The sequence below is a fragment of the Rutidosis leptorrhynchoides genome, chromosome 2, assembly GCF_046630445.1.
Source record: "Rutidosis leptorrhynchoides isolate AG116_Rl617_1_P2 chromosome 2, CSIRO_AGI_Rlap_v1, whole genome shotgun sequence".
NCBI lineage: Eukaryota > Viridiplantae > Streptophyta > Magnoliopsida > Asterales > Asteraceae > Rutidosis > Rutidosis leptorrhynchoides.
The window spans coordinates 550,712,151-550,722,917 of NC_092334.1; the positions used below are offsets into that span (position 1 = coordinate 550,712,151).

General features: G+C 33.0%; 1 non-coding gene across 1 annotated transcript; it reads right to left on the bottom strand.

Annotated features, from left to right (window-relative positions):
- Positions 1-7,698: 7,698 nt before the first annotated feature.
- Positions 7,699-7,805, bottom strand: LOC139894965 (small nucleolar RNA R71). The gene has a single exon (XR_011775438.1). It is a non-coding gene; the product is annotated as a small nucleolar RNA R71 (small nucleolar RNA).
- Positions 7,806-10,767: the final 2,962 nt, after the last annotated feature.

The following is a 10,767-nucleotide window of genomic DNA, read 5'->3' on the forward strand; positions in this document are numbered from 1 at the left end:
AGAAAATATTAAAAGTATTAAAAGTATATATATATATATATATATATATATATATATATATATATATATATATATATATATATATATATATATATATATATATATATATGTAACGATTACTTAAAAAGAAAATATGTTGATATATTATATATATGGTTAGGTTCGTGATATCTATCGGAGACCAAGTCGAATTAAATACCTTCAAGGCAAAAGTGAGTTTCATTTGCTCCCTTTTTAATTACTTTTGCAATATATATTTTTGGGCTGAGAATACATGCGCTGCTTTTATAAATGTTTACAAAATAGACACAAGTACTTAAAAATATATTCTACGTTGAGTTGTACCACTGGCATATTTCCCTGTAGCTTGGTAACTACTATTTACATGGGTATTGTAAACGCGAATCCTGTTGATAGATCTATCGGGCCTGACAACCCCAACCGGACTGGACGACCAGTATTCAACGGTTGCACAGTACTTCGTTTCGGTGACTACACTTGGTACGGTGTAGTAAGATTTCATAATAAAGGGAATATGCGACGTTGATTAAATGTTAAGTATGGTTACCAAGTGTTCAACCACTTAGAATGCTTTACATACACTTGCGAGTGTATTATGTTTATGATAACGGAAATCTTGTGGTCTATTAATATATTGAAATGATTATCATGATAAACCTATGAACTCACCAACCTTTTGGTTGACACTTTTAAGCATGTTTATTCTCAGGTACGAATTAAGTTTTCCGCTGTGCATTTGCTCATTTTAAGGACATTACTTGGAGTCGATCATCGCAATGGGACCAAATGTTGATGACGTCGTCCAGGTGGATTAGGACGGGTCCTTTCAGTTGGTATCAGAGCGGTGGTCGTAGCGAACTAGGTCTTGCATTAGTGTGTCTAACTAGTAGTTGTTAGGATGCATTAATGAGTCTGGACTTCGACCGTGTCTACATGTCAAAAGTTTTGCTTATCATTTCTAGTCGAAAATCATCTGCTTATCATCCTTAGGAAATTACATGCTTATCATTCATAAGTCTAGACACGTTTTACTGCATTTACTGCATTGATAGTGTATAGACGAATTCTTATCTTAGCATATCTGTTATTGAGAAACTTTGACTGATATCTTTTCAAAGATTCTCCGTAATTTACGGGATTTTGGTATTATATATACATATGTAAATTATGTATTGAAGAGTACCAAATCTAACTCCTATAATCTATTCCATACCAAAAATTCATTTTTCCCATTATACAAGATGGATTCCGCATCTAGTTCGAATTCTTCAGATTCCGACAGTTATGCCGATATGGATTTCCATTCGAGCTCCGAAAGCAGCGTCACCGGAATGGATCAACCAATTTCCCATCATCTATTCTGGATGAATTGGGGATGGGTTCGTAATATACTAAATCACTGGAGACAAGAAGAAGGTGATCCATTCCATCCACCAAATTGCCCTCTTGGCGATGAACCTGAAGCACTTACCGGCGAACCTATTCGAAACACCATTTTCTCTCTCATTTCTAGAGTATCTCGTCACGATTATATACTATCCCATATTACAAATCTTGTTCATTCGCTCGCTCCAACCGCCAATCATCCCGGTGTACTAGCAGAAGTTAACGAACTTATTGCTCGCGTGACGGCTTTGGAGAACATGGTGTGAAGGTTGCAAACACCAGCAGCAGCACCAGTAGCATAATCAGCACCACCATCAATAACATCAACAATACCATCATCACCACTAACAAACAACATCCGCATCACACGTCTCGACATCATAATCTGTCCCACAAACATCAACATCATACGCACCATAGATACCAAGGAGTACCAATAATAATGAACGATGAAGTATTGATCCATAACTTCATTGATATTCTGTGAAGAATATGTGGTTTCAAAAAGTTTTAGAGATTTCTTATTCTAGCTCAAACCGAAAAGCAAATGAGATTAATATCATATTAACTCATTAAATTCATGATTTCATCTGAAGAAAATATATATGTATATATGTTTTCATAAAGATTGTAATTAAAAGTTCTTTTGTGCAAAATATTAATGGTGAAAAAAAATTTTTAACGGGTAGGTAATACCCGAGGAATAATTAGATTTCATCTTAATAAGTTACATTGTACATTCGTCGAAGCTGATTCAACGGTCATTTACTATCCTACTTACAACCACTGATATACGTATCCATTCACCGCAGAATAACCATTTTCATTCAATTTCATATTTGGATTTTGACTTCCCAGAATCCAACAAGTGGCATATGAAGAAAACATATGACAAAATAAAATCTGTTAGAAACAAACAAATTAACTATGAAAAATTTTGTTAAGAATCCACGCTAACTGTTCCAGCTAACTGTTCCTAGCTAACTGATTACATTTTATTTATCGCAGTTTATTTATCGCAATTTAATTATCGCACTTTTATTTATCGTCATTTAATTTCTGTAATTATTTTACGCACTTTAAATATCGGGACACGTATACAATGTTTTGACATATCATATCGACGCATCTATATATATTATTTGGAATCACCATAGACACTCTATATGCAGTAATGATCGAGTTCTCTATACAGGGTTGAGGTTGATTCTACAATAATATATATAGTTTGAGTTGTGATCGAGTCTGAGAGGTATATGAGTCACGACACGTATTAATTAATTCGTATATTATATATTAAACTATATATGAATTATTGGACTGTTACTGTGGACTATCGACTGTGGACTAATGACATTGGACAATTAAAATGAATTAAAATATTGATTATAACATATGAAACTAAACATTTCTTCAAGATTGCCACTTGATTTCATCTTAAACCTCATTGTATCTCGACGATTACAATCAGCGTTCAAATCTATCATGATTCTTAAAAACACCTCAATCGAGAGGATAAACCAACCGCACTTCATCTACGGAAGAAAAGATTGATGCATATAGTTATGCACCTGAAAAACCCTCGAAAACTGAGTAAACGTTTGACACGTATCTGTTCTAGTTCCTTTGACATTGTTATTACCGAAGATCGTTTTGCAATCCCTTTCCAAAGTAGCTAATTTTGTCACAGCTCCAGCAAGTCAACTCCGACTTTTCATCTGAAACAACTTTATTATAACCGCGATATATATGCGTACTCTTTATTGTTACTGGGGAACCTTTTATATTCCACAATATTACCATCAGCGATTAATCATTCTAAAAACACAATTCTCCTGAAACTACCTCGGTTTGATAACCGATGACCCAGATCAGTTAACTTTAAAAATGCTGACGAAGCAGCATGTTGTAGATGATCTTAATGGCCAAAAGTTTGATGATAAAGAAAGGAGTGTTAGGAACGCTCGATAGAAAATTCAGTACCGAAAAGCGGATTATGTGAAACTATGAAGAAAGCCGTGGACAAATCACAAAGAATAAGTTTGCCTTCAAAGAATCCAAATGATTATGTGCCTGCTGAAATCGTTAGCAAACATCTTATTTCTCATTCTAAACCTTCACAGACAAATCTTCTTCATCATCCATTGATATTAGAAATTCTAAGATATTCTCGTATGTTCTATTATAAATATCCTCCATATTTCTGGCGATATTTTCACAACTATTCTTATCTGAGATCATTTATCTCCCCGTAATATCTGCAACATAAAAGAAACTGTGTTAGTTTCTAAATTTTGAAACCTTCGAGTTTAAAATATGAATGTTTTGAAGTAGTGTTGGGAACTGAAGCATGGATTAGTATAATATAATGACACTTGATCAACGTCATTATATTACAGTAAGTCATGCTGAGTTTCTAATGAAGCATGATGATTCACAGTACCGTCATCATGTGCCATTTACACGACTCTTACATTCTATCTAATCTCTAAACATATCAAGAGAATATTTTTCTGGATGACTCGGTCTTCTCCAGGGTATTCTGGTAATTTAACAAATCAAAATCGTTCTATTACCATTTTCTTCTTAGAGCATTAGCTATGTTCATTGTGAATTTCATATCTACGAATTCCGGACCATTACTCGCTTGACTCGAAGTCGGGAAGAGAAAACGAAAGCATGAAGCTCCGAAAAATAATGAAGAATATAAACTTCGATAATAACCCCGAAATTACAAACCGTGTATATCGATACAGATAGCAATATAGAGACACGGGAGAATTAGAAACACAATAAACACAAGAGTATAGTAGAAGTAAGTAGACTCTTCTGGTGGTAGATGAAAAAGAAGAATGACAGATATAAAAGTTAGGAGTATATCAAGAATCAGGACTGGATGGAGCATATTGATGAATGCTTTAAAGTAAGAATCAAGGGAGAAAGAATAGAAGGTGTGAGTCGTGGAAAATAAGGAAACGAATGGGTGAATTTATAGTGAAATATCTGACAGAGCAATCGAAACAGATTATTGCATATAATCAAAGAAGATCCTGATTTCCTTAATCACCAAAGAACCAAATCTTATTACGTAAGATTCTCTTTAAATCCCTTAAATCCCGGAAATTAATCATAACTACGTCATCGGTTAAGACGGATATATTTTACTCATCTCACTCTTTTACGATAGTCTCATTTATATTCTTCGCATAATCAAATCGTTTTATCTACATTACTCAATGATGATAAAACTCCATTATCACCTTATATTTTTCATGAAAACCTTCTTATTGTTATCCATAACAACCTCTATCAAATTTCGGGGACGAAATTTCTTTAACGGGTAGGTACTGTAATGACCCGGAATTTTTCGACCAAATTATACTTATGAGATTAATATTTATATAAATTAAACCATACCAACATGATAAGCAATCCAAATTGTTGAGACTTGTGTTTTTGAAAAGAGTTTTACACAACGTTTGACCGTCCAATATGACCGATGATATCACGACCTATATAACATACGATAATTATACGTTTGTGTATATATATGTATTTATATATATTTAACATGATCTAAGGATGGTTTAACATCTCATTGTGTACTAATTACAATGAGTTATAAGTATATTTTGAAACTACTAACTTAAGTTTTCAAAACGATAACTATACGTAACATTCTTTGATATATATACTTATAATCTATAATGCTTATACATGTGTCGTATATATAATGCATTTAATCACTTTTAAGGACTTAAATACATAAAACAATATAATTATATTCACAAAATATAGCTATATTTGAATTCTCGTTCCGTTTCCTCAAGATTTCTATACGTATATCTAGGCTATATGTACCCGTATCATACCCAGCTTCTATACGTATTTACTATTGGTATATACACATCAAATCAACATCCTAATCAACATTATTACTGCCCTAGATATGATGTAACTAGAATTTGTCAAGTAGTATGAATTATTAGTAAGAAAACAAAATTAGGAATCCTTTTCTTTCTTTATAAACTAAAAACATTTTTATAAATGAACACCATTTCTTCACTCCATTTTCTCATACCTACACCCTCATTTCTCTCTCAAAATACTCCTAACTTCATACTTGATCATCTCCAAGCATTTTCCCCATCATTTAGCTTCAATTACAAGCCTTAAACACCGTAAGAAAACTCTTTCAAGAACATATCAAAATAACCACCCATTTGAAAAAGTTTACTTCCAACCTTTTGATCTAACTCCACCACTCTTTGATTCCAAGATTATTTCTTATCTTTTGCAGTAACTTTGTCCAAGTAACTTGAGGTAGTAACCTTGTTCATAATCTTATTCAATTCATATTCATATAGCTATCTTATTTTGTGGTATAAAATTTTAACAACAAGAACATAGTTTGAATGATTTCAAACTTGTTCGCAAACTAAATAGATCCTTCTAACTTGACTTTTAAAACACTTCAAGACCTTTAATATATCATAATGATATGCTAACTTAACAAGATATAACTTGGTTTTACAAAGAACATCTTAAAAACTGAATCTACGTCGTCGGAGTGCAAGATTAGTTTTCGAAATAAATATATTAATAATAATAATAATATATATAATAATAATAAAATAATGGGTGTTAATGGGTAGTTAATTAATTTCATATATATTTATAATAAATATATATAAATTAATAATAATAATTAGTTTTCGATCCAAGGAAGTGGCAAGTTGAACCAACAAAAACGGAGTTGTAATGAAGAAACTACGACTAAAACAAGATTGGGTATCCGAAGCTAGTTTAGCTACGAAAATATTTGGAGAAAAAGTAAATTAATCATATCTTTTCTAATTAATATGATATTTTATATATAATTACTTATGATTTGATTTTATATATTTCAGGACCACCCGTAAACAACACGAGAAGATTAATCATAAGACCTCATGATTGTACGCAACATGTCATTTGACAACACGGTACTTCATTGTTTTTAATCGTATCGTTCGTAATTATAGCTTTAAGTTTAGTTTGCCGTAGTTATTTTTATATTTCTATTTTTTAGGCTTTGCTGTAAAATCCCTTAAGTGCTTTTTCTTTAGATTAAGATTTAGGCGCTTTAGAATTTTGCTACGCCGTTTATATATTTTAGTGCCTTTTAAGTTATTGCCGTTTTGGATATAGATTTCCTTTTAAGATTTAATACCTTTAGGCGCAACTTTTTATATTTAGTTTTTAGACTTTTAAGTTTCGACGTTTTTCTTTCTTATTTTTATTTTTCGACCTTTTATTTTTTGACCTCTTGTTTTTCGACGCACTCTTTTTCTTTCTTATTTCTCGACGCTCTAGTTTTTAGGACATCGAATTTTCTTTATCTTCTTTAAACTTCGACGAAAAATTATTTTAAGTGGTTAAATTGATAGACATCCAAAATTTTCTGGTTCGTAGTAATAGTTGGATTTGTTAGTGGCGAGTTGTGGGCTTCCGATTTAAAGGGTCCTGGCTACCTGCTGCATCTATTGGCTATTCGAAACGTGGGCAAAATCAGAAAAGTCTATTAATTTGATAACTTATATAATTTTTATCTTTTATAACTAATAGGATATTCAGTGAATGCACCGAGCAAAACGTTCACCACCTTTCATACGTTCACCACCTGTAACTCGATCAAGACATCTAGCCAATATTGTCGCCGTTGATTTTTCTTTAGAAACATCATCTAGTCGAACAAGTACTCCAATTCAAATTTCCGATAATCCATTTTTTGAACCCGACTTCACTACCGAGAACCTGGAGGATATTCAAGGACAATTCCAAGATCCTGAACCACTAATCATTCCTCCTGAACCACAAACCGTTAAATCAGAATCCTCTAGTGATTCGTATTCAACAATTTCAATTATGGAAGTAACGGAACCTCTAAGTATGGAAGATCGAATGAGAGCCACACGCACGGGCCAAGGTCACGCCATTATTAAGCCAGATATTAATGCGCCAGATTATGAAATCAAAGGACAAATCCTACACATGGTAACTAATCAATGCCAATATAGTGGTACGCCAAAAGAAGATCCAAACGAACATCTTCGAACCTTTAATAGGATCTGTACTCTATTCAAAATCAGAGAAGTTGAGGATGAACAGATCTATCTCATGTTATTTCTCTGGACTTTAAAGGGAGAAGCCAAAGATTGGTTAGAATCATTACCTGAAGGGGCGATTGATACATGGGATGTTTTAGTTGAAAATTTTCTTAAACAATTCTTTCCGGCATCTAAAGCTGTGAGACTTCAAGGAGAAATTATTACGTTCACGCAAAAGCCAAATGAAACTCTATATGAGGCGTGGACAAGATTCGAAAAATTATTGAGAGGATGTCCTCAACATGGTTTAGACACTTATCAAATAGTACAAATATTCTACCAAGGATGTGACATTACTACACGAAAAGACATCAACATAGCAGCTGGTGGTTCCATTATGAAGAAAACCGCAACTGAAGCTCACAAAATTATTGATAACACAGCCTCCCACTAGCATGAGTGGCACCAGGAAAAAGATATCTTTCGATCATCTAAAGCAGCTAGAGCCGATTCTAGCCATGACTTTGATTCCGTTTCTGCAAAAATAGATGCTTTCGAGAGACGAATGGAAAAGATGAATAAAGATATTCACGCAATATGAATCAGTTGTGAGCAATGCGGTGGACCACACTTAACGATAGAGTGTCACATCTAGCAAACGATGGAACAATGTGAGAATGTTTCCTACATAAACCAAAGGCCGGGAAATAATTATCAAAATAATTATCAACTGCCAAGGCCAAACTTTAATCGAAATCAAAACATTCTTTACAATCCAAATGGACCCAACAATAACTCGTACAACCAACAAGGTCCAAATAACCAACCAACTCAAAACAACACTTTCAATCAACAACGATCTGGCTTGTATAAACCACCACAATAAACCGAAGAGAAAAAGTCAAATCTAGAAGAAATGATGGCAAAGCTAATGGAATCTCAAACACAATTTATTACATCTCAAACCCAAACAAATGGGAGGTTTGATCTGTCATTAAGAACTCAACAAGCTTCCATTTTGAATCTAGAAAAACACGTAGGTACTCTTGCTAGCAAGATGAGTGAGAGGGAACAAGGAAAGCTACCGAGTAATACTGAAGTAAATTCTCGGAATGAGAATGTTAATATGGTATCAACAAATTCTGAAAAACTAGCATCAAAAGATGGGAAGGTTTTAGATGTGAGTAACAATGAAGAAGTTACAACACCACCACCACCCGAGTATGTAAAGCCATTGGTAGCACCATACAGACCACCCATCCCGTTTCCAAGAAAAGGAGTTGAGTATGAGCAAGTAATAGGTAATAAAGTTTGTGATACCTCTGGAAAGAAGAAGAAGAAGAATAAGAAAGAACAAGAAACAAAAACCGTAAAGATAAACCCGGTGAAGACATTTCCACCAAAACCTCCACCCAGGGTGGGTGATCCGGGTGAATTTATTGTTCCTTGTCTACTTAGTGATTCTGTCATGTATGATGCACTAGCAAATTTAGGTGCGAGTGTAAGTGTTATGCCTCTTTCATTATATAAGAGATTAGGAGTAGGTGAGTTAAGTCCAACAGAGATGAGTGTTCGACTCTTTGATCAAACCATTAGGCACCCAGTTGGAATTGCTGACAACCTACCCATTCAAGTAGGTAATTTAACCTTTCTAGTCGAATTTATTGTCATTGACATAGAAGAGGACTCAAAAATTCCTCTAATTTTAGGTCGACCATTCTTAGCATCCACCAGGGCGTTATTTGATGTAAGAGAGGGTAGAATGACACTTACTGATGATGAAAAATCGATCACCTTTGTGAGTCAAAAGTCTAAATCTCCACCAACCAAAACCGTTGAACCAACAAAAACGATTGGTAAGAACCATGTTGTTTTACCAACTCCAACGGTAGTGCTTAGCAATAATAAAACGCCTAAGTGTGGGGAAAATGAAGTAACACCTAATGATGACTTGATAACAAAGAACTCCGTTGTTGATACAAAATTAAATGACTCCATTATTAACAGTTCAATGAAGAAACTTATTAAACGGATTCACGATGCTAGAACCAAGGGGAACTTTAAGTTATGTAATCGGTTAGTATCCAATCTATCGCCTAAAGAAAAGGCGAAACTAGTTGAATTTGTGAATATCACACAGGAATCCGACCAATGGCTTAAAGCAAAAGTCACAGATATGCAAGTTGATTATGGTCCAAAAGAAATTGACGATGAAGTTAATCACAATTTCGACACCACAGCTACCTAAATGTGGGGAGATTCAAATGTTCTAAAAGGAAAACGCTGTCTAGAGTTAGTTGTTCTGTTCTCGTGTAGTTCCGAGAATGGAATCCGATTGGTCTTTTCCACTAGCAGACACTAAAGAACTAGTTTTCTTTCCCCCATTCTGATTTTTTTTTTTATTTTGTAGGTTTTATATGAAATTAATATGCTTTTTAAATTTAAGTTTTGTGTGAATTTAAAAACAAAATTTACTTTATTTCATTAAGTTTAAAAAATGATTTCTAAAATTCATCGTAAGTTGAAGACTAGGTCATGGAACCGAAATTGCTTTACCCGAGGGCGGGGCGACAAATTTTGTTATCATTATTTTTAATATTATTGATCTAAAGTATACCAAAAAAAAATTAAAAAACCCAAAAATCTTTGCTTTTAAACAATCGCTTTAAAAACGACAAATTTTAAATTTTGTCGAGGGACGGACTAGGTAAACATACCGAAAATACCTAAAGTAAAAGGAAACAAAATTTTAAAAAATTATTCATTTAAATTGTTTTAATAAATAAAGGTTTTATATATATATATATATATATATATATATATATATATATATATATATATATATATATATATATATATATATATATATATATATATATATATATATATATATATGTTTGTAGTTTATCTTATGTACAAAACAGGGTAAAACATCGTACTTTCAAAGACTGTCATTAAGTTCAGCAAAAGCTACTAATTTTGACGACAAGACGCAAAATATCAAATGTGATATAAAATAATATGTTTGCAAACTCGATATTTTTAATCACTTTTTTACACTAATCACCCTCATGAATTTATAATTATAGTCTAATTTCATGCAAATGAGGGCATTGCATGATCTCAAGTGTGGGGAAGGGTTATAAATTCTCTCGGATTTACACTTAGTTTAATTGCCAAATTTTGTAAAAATTTGAAAAATTTTCAACTAATTGAATTCAAAATCATTTTTACACATATTTATGAACGATAAAACTAGGTGTTAATACCG